Consider the following 12758-nt stretch of genomic DNA (forward strand, 5'->3'; position numbering starts at 1 on the left):
AATATGATTTCTTGGAGGCTTGAAGCTGAGTATTGCATTGGGAAGTTGGAATTGGTACCTCCTTAGAATTGGTACTCCATGTATTTTCTAAAAAACCCAAAATTGTCCCCTGTTTTAGCACATCTTTTCCAGAGCCTTCCTGTTTGTTCTGGATATTTTTGATTGAGGGCTTTCCTGAGCTTTAGGTCTCGGAATTGGAAGTTGTTTCCCGAGCTTTAGATCTCGGAATTGCAACTTGTTCCCGAGCTTTAGGTCTCAGAATTCCAAGTTCGGTAAAGCTCGGAAAATTTACGTTATTCTTACCGAGGTATAAGGCTCGGGAATTGATCCAATTTCTTCCGGTATGGTTTCCGAGGTTTGGAAACCTCGGGAACACATTTTTCACATTCAGAGCTTGACAAGCATTAGGAAATCCACGTTTATAAATTAGTGAGGCATAGCCCTCGGAAGGATTCCAGAAATTTTACCATCTGGATGTTTTCGAGCCACCAAATCTCGGGATTGGCATCAGGAGACGTTATAAAATGTCCTGGGATTTAAAGCTCGAGGTACAAAATCTCATTAAAATCATCAAGAAAATTATAATATATCCTGAGACTTAAAACTTGGGGTGTTCCCAATATACCAAAACTCGGGAAGATCATCAGAAAAATTATAATATATCCCGAGATTTAAAGTTCGGGGGGTTTCCGAAGTAGCAAATCTCGGAAATTATTTAAACAAGGATATTTTGGGCGTTTCCCACTTTAAAGGGGTACCAATTCTAAGAGGGATAGCAATTCCAACTCCATACTGCATTTTGGCACATTCTGGGACAACCCTTCACATCCTCTGGCAAAGTAGCATGGCTCTGACATATAATCACATGTTGTATAACAACACATGGGTTTTGTCATTTTCTTAATGAAAGGAACTCAATAATTCTCTACCGGGTCACACATGTTAGACCGCAAGAAACCTATTTATGGTGAAACACCCTTTGTTATACAAAAAGAAAAATGGCCACTTCATTTTTGTCGCAGAAACTGGTAGTGGCATGGGGACCAAAGTGGAGGTCACGGTGTTGATTTCAAATTCTCAATCAAGTTGGTGCCAAAGTTTGGTGGCCTCATACATGAGTAATGTTTAATACACACCTCTCTTTTGAGGTGAAGAGGTGGAATAGTGAGAGAGATAAGAAGAAAAGAAAAGGTAAGAGAGAGAAAATATGAGATGTAATAGATGATAAGATGAGAGAGATAGAAATAAAAAGAGATGAAAATGGAGTGTTTAAAAAATAAGGTGTGTATATATCATTACTCCCTCATACATCTCCATCACACAACTCTAGCAACTTCTAAAGCACATGTCATTATTAATATGTGGTGCCGAGGCTTTAGAGGGAATCCACAGTTATAAATTCAAAAAAGGTCTATCAATTTTAATACAATTTCCGTTCTAATTTTATTCTATTTTACTCTTAATTTTTTATTTTCAAAATAAAATGTTCACAATTTTGTTTGGTTAACACTTGGAAAACGAAAATATTCACAAATTGAATCAATTAAATCATTTTAGATATTTTTCCCAATAATGATATATACACCACCTCCTTTTTACAACACTTCATTTTCACATATTTTTATTTCTATCTCTCTCATCTATATACTTTATAAAAGAACAACTTTATCAGAAAGCATTAGACACGTGATATTCCTAGGTTCACTCTCCTCTCACCCCCCCTCACTAGCTGACTAGTGTCACACCCACAGCTAGGGTTGCACATGGGTTGGGTTGGATGGATTTTCAGGTTGATCAGGACCCGAACCGATCAAAACTGTTTGGGTTAGGTTGGATTGGATTTCATGAATTTTCACCTATGAATCCGAACCAACCCAATCCGACAATCTTCAGGTTGGTTTGGATGGATTGATTGGATCACTATATTAAAATAAAAATAAATCTGAAATATTGAAAATATTAAAAAACAAGTACTTCAAGTCTCTAACTTGCAATTACATCATAAGTTCATAACTACCGTCTATACACATCTATACAACAATACATAACTAAACTAGTACTTCAAGTCTTTATATATGACAAGTAATTACAAACAAATTAGCCTCAAAGTCTCCTAAAAATCACTCAAATAGTAGGACTACAAGTCTCCTCAAAAGATTTTTTTTCTCATTTTTTATTCAATTGATCTGTTAGATCTGAATTTTTTTTCGTTAACTAACACTGAGTTCTTGACTTTTTCAATTGCAGTTGATGATTACCAACAAAAGGTATTTTTTCAATCGAACTTTTCATATCAATCGAAATTTTATTCTGCAAGTTTTTAGTTTCAACCTTCTTATATCAAAAGGTATTTTTTCCCACTTTCTATTCAATTGACTTGTTAGATATGAATTTTTTCCGTTAACTAATACTGAGTTTTTGGCCTTTTCAATTGTAGTTGATGAATTGACAACAAAAGGTATTTTTTCAATAGAACTTTTCATATCAATCGAAATTTTATTCTGCTATGCTGCAAATTTTTTAATTTTGTGTGATTTATCATATGAAAGATTCTAACCATTTTTTATTTAGATGGTGCAGCATTACTACATTACACAACAAAAGGATATTCGTCTAAAATTGAACAAATTAGCATTTAAAAGTGCAAGGATCTACGAATTAACACATTAATGTGACAAAAATTGGACTGAACTCTCTATAGTCGAAAAATTTGTTCTGAACATTCTGGAAAACGTTTCCAGTTTTATTTCATCATTTAAGATTTAGTGTTGTTTGTTTTTGCAGATTTTACCTAATCAAATCGTTCCGTTTTTATTAAGTTTTGATAATTCGCCCGTTCAACTGCATACTGGCGTAAAAAAAGACATTTCATGTATTGTGCTGTCTTCAAAATCATCTGAGGCGCGACTAGGATCTGGGTGGCGAAAATTCGGCACCGACATGAAAATTGAAGCCCTTCACATAGTTTGTTTTAGTTTTGAAATAATAGAAAATAAGATTACTGATATTAAGGTTGTTTATGAAAATATTTAATCTTATGTTTTTTATTGAATGTAATTAATGCATTAAATTCTATATTCCTACCTAAATGATATAGCCTTTAGTACAACATATTCGAATTGCCATGATGGTGGTCAATGCATTTAAACAAATTTTTGAAGGGAGAAAAATTGATTTATGTATTAGTAATTGTTGTATTTAATTTCTATTTTTAAAAAAGAAAACCGTTTTTAAATAAGTTTAAATATAAATGTAATTAAGCATTGAATCATATATTCCATTCCTAATTCAAAACAATGTTATGAATTGTGAAAATTTTGATTTATGTATCAGTAATTGTTGTATTTAATTTTTTTTAAAGAAAACCGTTTTCAAATAATTTTAAATGTGAATGTAATTAATGCATCAAAGTAATTATAATCGGGTCAATGGAAAAAAATTATAATGTATATAAATTATAAAAATATAACCGAAAAATTATATGCATTAATATCGTTGACTGATTTGTTAACAATCATGATACAAATTTCATTTACTGCATTAATTACAATCATTTAATTATATTAATTATTACAAATCTCTTCATGAAATACGTGCAATAACCAGAATAATGCATATATCAACCGAAATCATATAATACATAAAAAAGTATGAATCACTTGATTTTAATGCTTGACTTTTTTTAAATCATTAATTTATAAAAATTAATTCATACCATGATTTTGCCAAAATTACATTTTAGTTAATGATAAAGATATACCTTATTTCGCGACAGAATTATTTTTAAATTTTATAATTAGTCAAAATCTGCGTAAAAAATTCAATTTGATTATTATTTTGTACTTAATACATAATCACAGTGTTAATATTGTATTTAATAAACTAACTATTAAATTCCAATTGTTAAATGTGTTAAAAGAAGGAATTTAAAAGATTAAACAATACTATATCTTTTTTAAAAATCCACGTTTTAAGCCTGATGTAAATTGTTAATGATGGAATTTATTTTTTCTAATATATGTTTTAAAAAAGTGTGGTAACTGGAATTAATTTCTAAAACAAATTTTAATGAATGTCAAATATTAATTACTCCACCAAATATTTCAAGAAAGAACGAATAAAATCTTAAGATTGAAAAATTCCTTTTGTCTCATATTTTAACGGGTAATTCGTATTTATGGACAAAAAATTGTAATGAATATTGAGAAGGATTATTAAAAAAAATCGTTTTCAAATAAGTTTAAATATGAATGTAATTAATGCATTAAATGTTATGTTCCGTTCTTAAATGAAATATTATTTAGTACAACATATTCGAATTGTCCATGATGGTGGTTAATGCATTTAAACAATTTTATGAATGGAGAAAATTTGGATTTATTTATCTGTAATTGTTGTATTAAAATTCATTTTTTAAAAAAGAAAACCGTTTTCAAATATGTTTAATTATGAATGTAATTAATGCATTTAATTATATTTTTCATTCCTAAATGCTATATTCTTTAGTACAACATAATCGAATTGTCCATGATAGTGGTCTATGCATTTAAACAATATAGAAAAATGGAGTAAATTTTGATTTATCTATCAGTAATGTTTGTATTAAATTTATTTAAAAAAATCGTTTTCAAATATGTTTAAATATGAACCTAACTAATTCATTTAATATAATTTGTAATTAATGCATTTAAGAAAACCGTTTTCACATAATGTTAACTAATGTTTTTTACCTACGGGGAATATGTCTATTGTATTTGATATATCAATTAATCATGAATGTGAAACATATTAGACTAATGAGAGAGATATTTGAAGATAAAAGAAAAAAAATTATACACATATCCAAAAGTAATGAACTAATGATTCATTCACATCACACTTTTTCTCTTATCCCATTTTCATACATTGTTATTCATATTTATCTCTGTATTTTTACCAAACATCACATCACGTATTTCTTTATTTTCTTTTCTTATATATCTAAGGTGGATGTGGATAAGTAGTATAAAAAAAACATTATTCTACATGAGTCCAAACCACTAAAAGACATTGATCATAACTGAAAAAATTCTTAATATCTATTATTTCTTTCATATGTTTCAACTTATAAAATATTTATAAATTTATGAAATAAACAATTAGTTTTAATATGAAATATTTTTATACGAAGGCTACCTCCCCGTGGAGCATTTAAATAAGTATAGAATATATCTTAATATTTTAAAATCCGTGTAAAACATATTATTAGTATGAAAATTTCATGGTTTACTATTTGTTTACTCTTGAAATCTTTTAAAGTATTATAACAAAAAAAAATTACAATAAAATTTATAGATAAAAACTACCAAAATCTAGCAAATCACAATAAAAACTCATAAAATCCTGAATTAAATAAAAATCTGAAAATTCAATAAAATTAATTAATACCTCACACAATGTGTAAGATTGAGAGTCTCTATAAATAAATTAACACATTAGTTTCTAAGTCTCTTTAAAAAAAACATTAGTTTCTAAGTTGTAATCGCCTATTTTTTATATTTTCTTCTTCTAATTCTTACTTTTTTTTGGTACATCGGAAATATAAATTGCACCCGCCACGAATCGAACTCTGAACCTCCCCTACCCAACTCATATGTCCCCCAGCTCCTACCACCTGAGCTATCCTACGGGAACTAATTCTTACTTTTAATACAACTACAATTTCTTATCTTTGCAATTTTAATTTTTTGAATACTACGTGGTATCAAATCATCTAAACTAAATTTCAATAGCTAAACATAATATTTCGTTACAATTTGATTTTGGTGTATGGGAAAATTATTACAATATAAAATTGAATAATCATCCAAAATTGTTCTAATTGTAATTTTTATAATTAAAATTCCATTTTTTATCCTATATTTAATTTAATTTCAAATATTTTTCTTATTTTTCTTTATTTTTAAATTCAACTTTTAGTCTCTATCTTATATAATTTTCTGAATAATATCTTATATAATTTTCTAATCCTTAGTGTTAGTTTTATTCTGAGTTGAAAATATCATCTGGTTTTAAATGGTAATGTGATAAAACTACAATAATTATATTTATACGTATTTCAAAAATATTCACTAATTAAATATGTTTTTTATTTTAAGATGTATATCAACTAAAAAAATTGATTTGTTCTCGAATTTAAACTTTTTTTTTTTTAAATTGAATTTAAACATTATTGTAATGAAAAGGATGCTTCATCCTTCTTCAAATTAATAGCAACTATATAATCCCTTTACATATATTCCTTATTGTTTCAATTTTTTTATTTCTTATCAAATTAATTGTAGATGATTTGGTTTTAAATCAAAATAGGTCAAGATTGATTTGATTTTGAAATAAAATATGGAAAGATTTTATTTAGTAATTAAGGTGTGACACGTGTTAACAAAAGAGAAGCTCAAATAAGAATTAATCTGGGAGTGACACCTTATTAAATTGGTCTGAAAATTAATCTCGGAGTGACACCTCATCAAATTGGCCTGATAGAAGTTCTTCTTTTGTAATATACCCAACGTGAATTTTTTTAATGAGAATGACACGTGAGATTTTTTTTTAGAGTATCAATTAATTTAAGATAAAAATAAACAACCTAAATCCTAATTAATTTATACTCTAAAAATAACTCTAAAATAAAATAAAATATTTCATGAAATTAACATTTAATAAATAATAAGATAAATTAAGATAAAATCAAGAAATAAACAACCTAAATTCTAAGAAAATCTAAAATTTAAAAATGTAATAAATAAAGATAGATAAAAACTACAAAAATCTAACAAATCACAATAAAAACTCATAAAATCCTGAATTAATTAAAAAATCCGAAAATTAATTAAAACTCTAAAAAATAAATAAAAAATAAACTAATATAAAATCAAGAAATAAACAACCTAAATCCTAATCAAACCGTAAATTTAAAAATATATTTTTTTATGACAATTAACCCAAAAATGACATGTTGATTTTTTTTATGAGAAATAACGGGAGAGTGACACGTCACTAAGAATTAACGTGAGAACGACACGTCACTAAATCAGCCTGATAGAAGTTCTTCTTACCCGTGCATTGCACGGTTAATTTTGTTCTTATTATTTAGATATGTATATTCATATTAAAATTGATATACTAAAAATTTCCAATTATTTTACCTTTTAAAATTAAGAGACTAAAAAAATATGAACACTTCACAAAACAAAACCACGACGAATATCACACAATCTTTAAACTTTCACAAAACTTTTACTAAATTTTCACCTAAAATTATTTTAAAAGTAACGAAAAAAAATACATAAGTTATATAAAATTTATTTTTTTATTAGGTTTAACAATGAAGGTACTTTCTTGTTAAAATATATTTCTTCCCGTATGAGAATTTAACTCCTATAATAATTTGTATAAAAAAATTAAAGTGGACTATATTATTATGTAGTAAAAAATTAACATCAAACTATATTATATTATGTTTTTCTTGTAACAAAAAAAAAATTCCGATGAAATCTTATTAACGTTTATTTTTATGTAGAAGTATTTTCATATAAAATATTCCTCCTATATATAAAAGCTTTTAGGCTCTTTCAAATACATTTAGCCACCAACAGAAAAAACTTAACTCATGAACTGTTACCCAAATGGACATTGAAATACCAACCTTGCCAAGCCTCAAAAAAGTAACACGTTGTCACAAATAGAAAAATTCATAATAGTAAAGCAGTCGTAGTATGCTCCTTTTACTTGCTCTAGTGCTCAAGTGATAGCTGAGTGCATACTGTTTGCATCTGAATTATACTAAAAATATATTTTAGTTTCTTTTTTTATTAGATGTGTTTTCATGTAAAATGATCCTTCCCCATAAGAGTTCTATTATCTTGATCCTAGGTGCTATTCCTGATTGTTGTCCAACTTTAACATGAATTAATATGAACTCATGCTAATTCAAATGAAACTTTCTTCCAAATCAGCAGTTTCGAACCGTCTCTGCATTCTAAGTCACAGAAAATCAAGAACTCATGAAGTGAGATTGATAGACATGTTCAAGTAGGATAGACTAAAGACCACCAAACATAATAGCAATATGTGCAACATCAATCTAGCTATGATAATGCAAAGATAGCAATCAAATTTGCAGAAAGATATGAAAGCCAAAGAATGAATTGAAGCTACTTTTTGGCTATAGCCTTCCAGTGGTTTCCATAACCAATCAGATCTATTTGTAAGGAGAAACTAATCACATGCTACAAAAGAAGATGAATGGAAGAAAGCCCCTTTAGAAATTCTAGACCCATTATATTTGTTGAACGGCTAAAACAACTCTTTGCTTTATGCAGCACTGTTGTTGAAAGTACAATAACCAAATAAAAAACATATGCTGATACTAAATCGTAATGTGATAATTACACACTCATGCAAGCAAGACTTCCAATCACACTAAAGTTTGATTAATTGAACCATAGTAGAACAATGATTAAATATGAAATCTAATATTGCCTTCGAAAAGTGACTTTTAATATATGTACTGATGATAGATAGATGTAGAATTGATGAACTAAGTCAGTAAAACTATATATGCATCACAGTAGTGCAACACCAAACACACATCTCTATCTCTTATCTGGTGAATATATACATATAATAGATTGAGACAAACCTCCATGAGTTCTGGTCTCACATGTTTCGTGGCTTACTTGAAATGAGAGCAAGATACGATCTTGAGTCATCAATCATGTTTCATCGTCAGCTAGCTGAGCATCAGAGAGTGTAGTCAGAAAGAGGTATGCACCTCATTGCCGTTCTGTACCTACGGATAAATTCATGTCAAATGTTTCCAGGGAAGCCAAGGAAATCAATTTATTGTTAGAACATTGGTTTAGGCGTTTAGCATACTAGAAAGGATAACACAAGTTTTAAAAGCCTAACCTCAATAGTATAGGTTGAGCGAACAAAGTAAGCCGTAAAATCTCATCCATGATATGTAGTTCTGTAGTTATAATGGCAAGCACCAACAATAATAATTAATTTCCTCGGTGCAAGAAGCAGGCAAAAAGAAAAAATTACTAAATAAAAAAGTTGCAAGGAAAAAAATCTACAACTTCTCCTTTCTCTCCCCTCAATTCTTTCACTCCCTCAATCCACTTCACTGACAATGATTAGGTTAGTCAAAACACAACGCAGACCAATGTTTCACCTCCTATAACATAGGACACAGATTTTAGATGCAAATTAAGAAACACGAATAAAATAGAATCACATACAAAGAAGAATCAGAAAACATAAAAAACAAATCAAAACATTGCAAAATTCCATATAGAATATAAAATGGACTCATCATCCATGGCTTCCAAAGAATCTTTTTTGGTGAAATATCTATAAAAAATCCTGAAGAAAAGAATTTGAAATTAGCACGGCAAGTGATGAACGAAATTGGCCTTGAAGTCAAATATGAGTGAATGAAAGTTAAAGGTAAAGTAAAATAAAATTGAAAAAAAACCATAACATAATATGCAAGCAAAGAAAGAAAATAATTTGAAACCTTCATCTGCAACATTCCCAATCAGTCCAAGGCAGCAAATCGGAGGGATGCGATTGCAAGTCGATGACAAAGTGGTTCCGTGGAGAGATGAGACGATTTTGTGGGGGTGGTTCCGTTCGGTGGAGAGATGAGATGAGAATTACATGGAGGAGATGAACTCCATGGAGGAGATGGTGGAGGTAGGCAGAGTTTTAAGATGGTTTTTGCTGATGGGATGTATTATTGATTTAAATCACTTATCACAAATTTTATATTAAGATAAAATCATGAAATAAACAACCTAAATCCTAATCAAATCTAAAATTTAAAAAGGTAATAAATAAAGATAGATAAAAACTACAAAAATATAGTAAATCACAATAAAAACTCATAAAATCCTGAATTATTTAAAAATCTGAAAATTCAATAAAAATACCATAAAAATTAGGCTTAAATACTCTAGGGGTCCCTGAAATTGTACCCCGTATCAAAATAAGTCCCTGAAATTTTTTTTTCCGATTCCGGATCCCTGGAATTGTTTTTTTAATCAGAATAAGTCCCTACACATGTTTTTAGCCTATCTGGCAGATTTTTTGCTGACTCAACATTTACACATGGCTTTTTCATTTATTTTAAATACACATGGAATAAAAATAAAAAAAATTAATTAAATTTAAATCTAATTAACCTATCTACCTAAATCTAATTAAACCTAATTCCCAAAATCCCTAAATTAAAACCACTAACCAAAATTCCCAAACCAAACCAAAATCCCTAAAATCAATCTTTTCACACAAAAATACTCTGGCCACCTGCACAGAGCAACAAACTCACCACGAAACTACCATAAAAGAGCATCTCTGCCAAGAGAAACACAGAATGTGAGATCGAGAGAGAAGAATGAAACAGAGATTGCGTGAGACACAGTATGAGATCGAGAGAGAGTGAACAAAGACAAGCAGCGGCGGTGCGATTGGTCGCGTGGCTAAGGCTGTAACAGCAAGGAGCGACGACACTCATAGATTCTCTCTCGCTCTCAATGGCTGAAAGTTGGTTGCCGCTCTCTCTTGCTCTCCCTCGTTCTCTCTCAGTCTCCCAATTCAAAGCCAAATCTCAACCATCCAAACAAATCTCTGTTTTGCCTCAACAGATCTGATAGGAATTGATTCGATTTCAGATTTCGTTCATGTTGAAGATTTAGGGTTTCAGAAATTGGGGAAGTGGGAAAGAAGAAGATGAAGGAGGAGGAAGAAGTTGTGTTGTGTTTGTAGTGGGAGGTGCGGTGGAAGATGAAAACTAGAAAAGAGAGGGGTTTGAGAAGAGAGTGGTGGGGGTGATGGGCATCTGGAGATGGAGATGGAGATGAAGAGTGGAGAGAGAATCAGAGAACCCAACGCTAGTTTGTTTGTCTTCTGGTTTTTCATTCTCAATTCAACTATACTTGTGCTTGCATATGTTTGGTCCTAGGATTGTGTGTGAAAAGATTGACTTTGTTTGAGAATTAATGATTTCTGGGATTTTTTCAGAATTCATGAAGAAGATGAAGTTCATAAGAGGAGGTGATGAACATGATTAATTTCTGGGGATTCTGGGAATTAGGTTAATTAGATTTAGGTAGATAGCTTAATTAGATTTAAATTTAATTTTTTTTTTATTCCATGTGTATTTAAAATAAATGAAAAAGCCACGTGTAAATGTTGAGTCAGCAAAAAATCTGCCAGATAGGCTAAAAACATGTGTAGGGACTTATTCTGATTAAAAAAACAATTCCAGGGATCCGGAATCGGAATTTTTTTTTTCAGGGACTTATTTTGATACGGGGTACAATTTCAGGGACCCCTAGAGTATTTAAGCCTAAAAATTAATACTCTAAAAATAAATAATAAGATAAATTAAGATAAAATCATGAAATAAACAACCTAAATCCTAATCAAATCTAAAATTTAAAAAGGTACTAAATAAATATAGATAAAAACTATCAAAATCTAGCAAATCACAATAAAAACTCATAAAATCTTGAATTAATTAAAAATCCAAAAATTCAATAAAAATACCATAAAAATTAATTAATACTCTAAAAATAAATGAAGATAAAATCATGAAATAAACAACCTAAATCCTAATCAAATCTAAAATTTAAAATTGTATTTTTTATGAGAATTAACCTGAGAATGACACGTGGAATTTTTTTAATGAGAATTAACATGAGAATGACACGTCACTAAGAATTAACGTGAGAATGACACGTCACTAAATCAGCCTCATGAGAGTTCTTCTTTTCTAATATATATTGATATTGATATTGATATTGATTGATATTGATTGATTTGTATCATGATTTTTTAAAATTCACTCAACGTAATTACTATATTAAAATTCGTAGGAAATATAATTACATTAAATGTTGGTGGTTAATACCTTTAAACTCTTTTGTCAATTTACAATAAATAAATCAAAATGATGGTGGTTAATGCATTTAACCTATTTTATGTCTGAAGAGAATTTTTACCAAAATATCATGTGATTTTTAATTTATTTCCATTTAAAAAAAATAAACGGTTGTCTGTACCTTGTTTTTTAACTATGTACCTATATTAATTATGGGGATTTGATTTATGTACAAAAGTACTATACTGTAATTACCAAAAATACGTATTTTCATATTAAAACTAATATAAAATTGATTTTTCATAAGTATTTTATAAAAAATTTAAGAGTATATATAAGTAATGGTATGATAAATTGAAAGTGAAAATATGATTTGAAAGAACAATTATACATGTATACACACACACTTACAAGGTAAAAAACTTCCACGGCGAAAAACATTTTACATAAAAAAAAATTCATGTGAAATGTAATAATTTTTGCCAACTCTTCATTCCCCTCCAACCCTTTTGTCTCATTTCTCTTACCACTTTTGCTAACTTTCGGGAACAAATATTTAAGATTAAATATATATAAGGTTTTTTTTCAAATTTTGCAAGTTTGATGACACTCATTGGATTTTGTTTGGTTGAATGTTCATTTTTTTTTTCATATATTAATTTATTAATACGTGCTTAATAATGAGATCAATATTCGTTGTGCAACGCACGTGATAAAAACGCTAGTCTTATCATATATCACATCTCACATTTTCTCTCTCTTATTTTTTCTTTTCTTTCAATCTATCTTCTTATTCCACCTCTTTCCAACTCTTTTAGAGGTGTGAAAG

The sequence above is a fragment of the Lotus japonicus genome, chromosome 4 (genome assembly GCF_012489685.1).
Source record: "Lotus japonicus ecotype B-129 chromosome 4, LjGifu_v1.2".
NCBI classification, from domain to species: Eukaryota; Viridiplantae; Streptophyta; class Magnoliopsida; order Fabales; family Fabaceae; genus Lotus; species Lotus japonicus.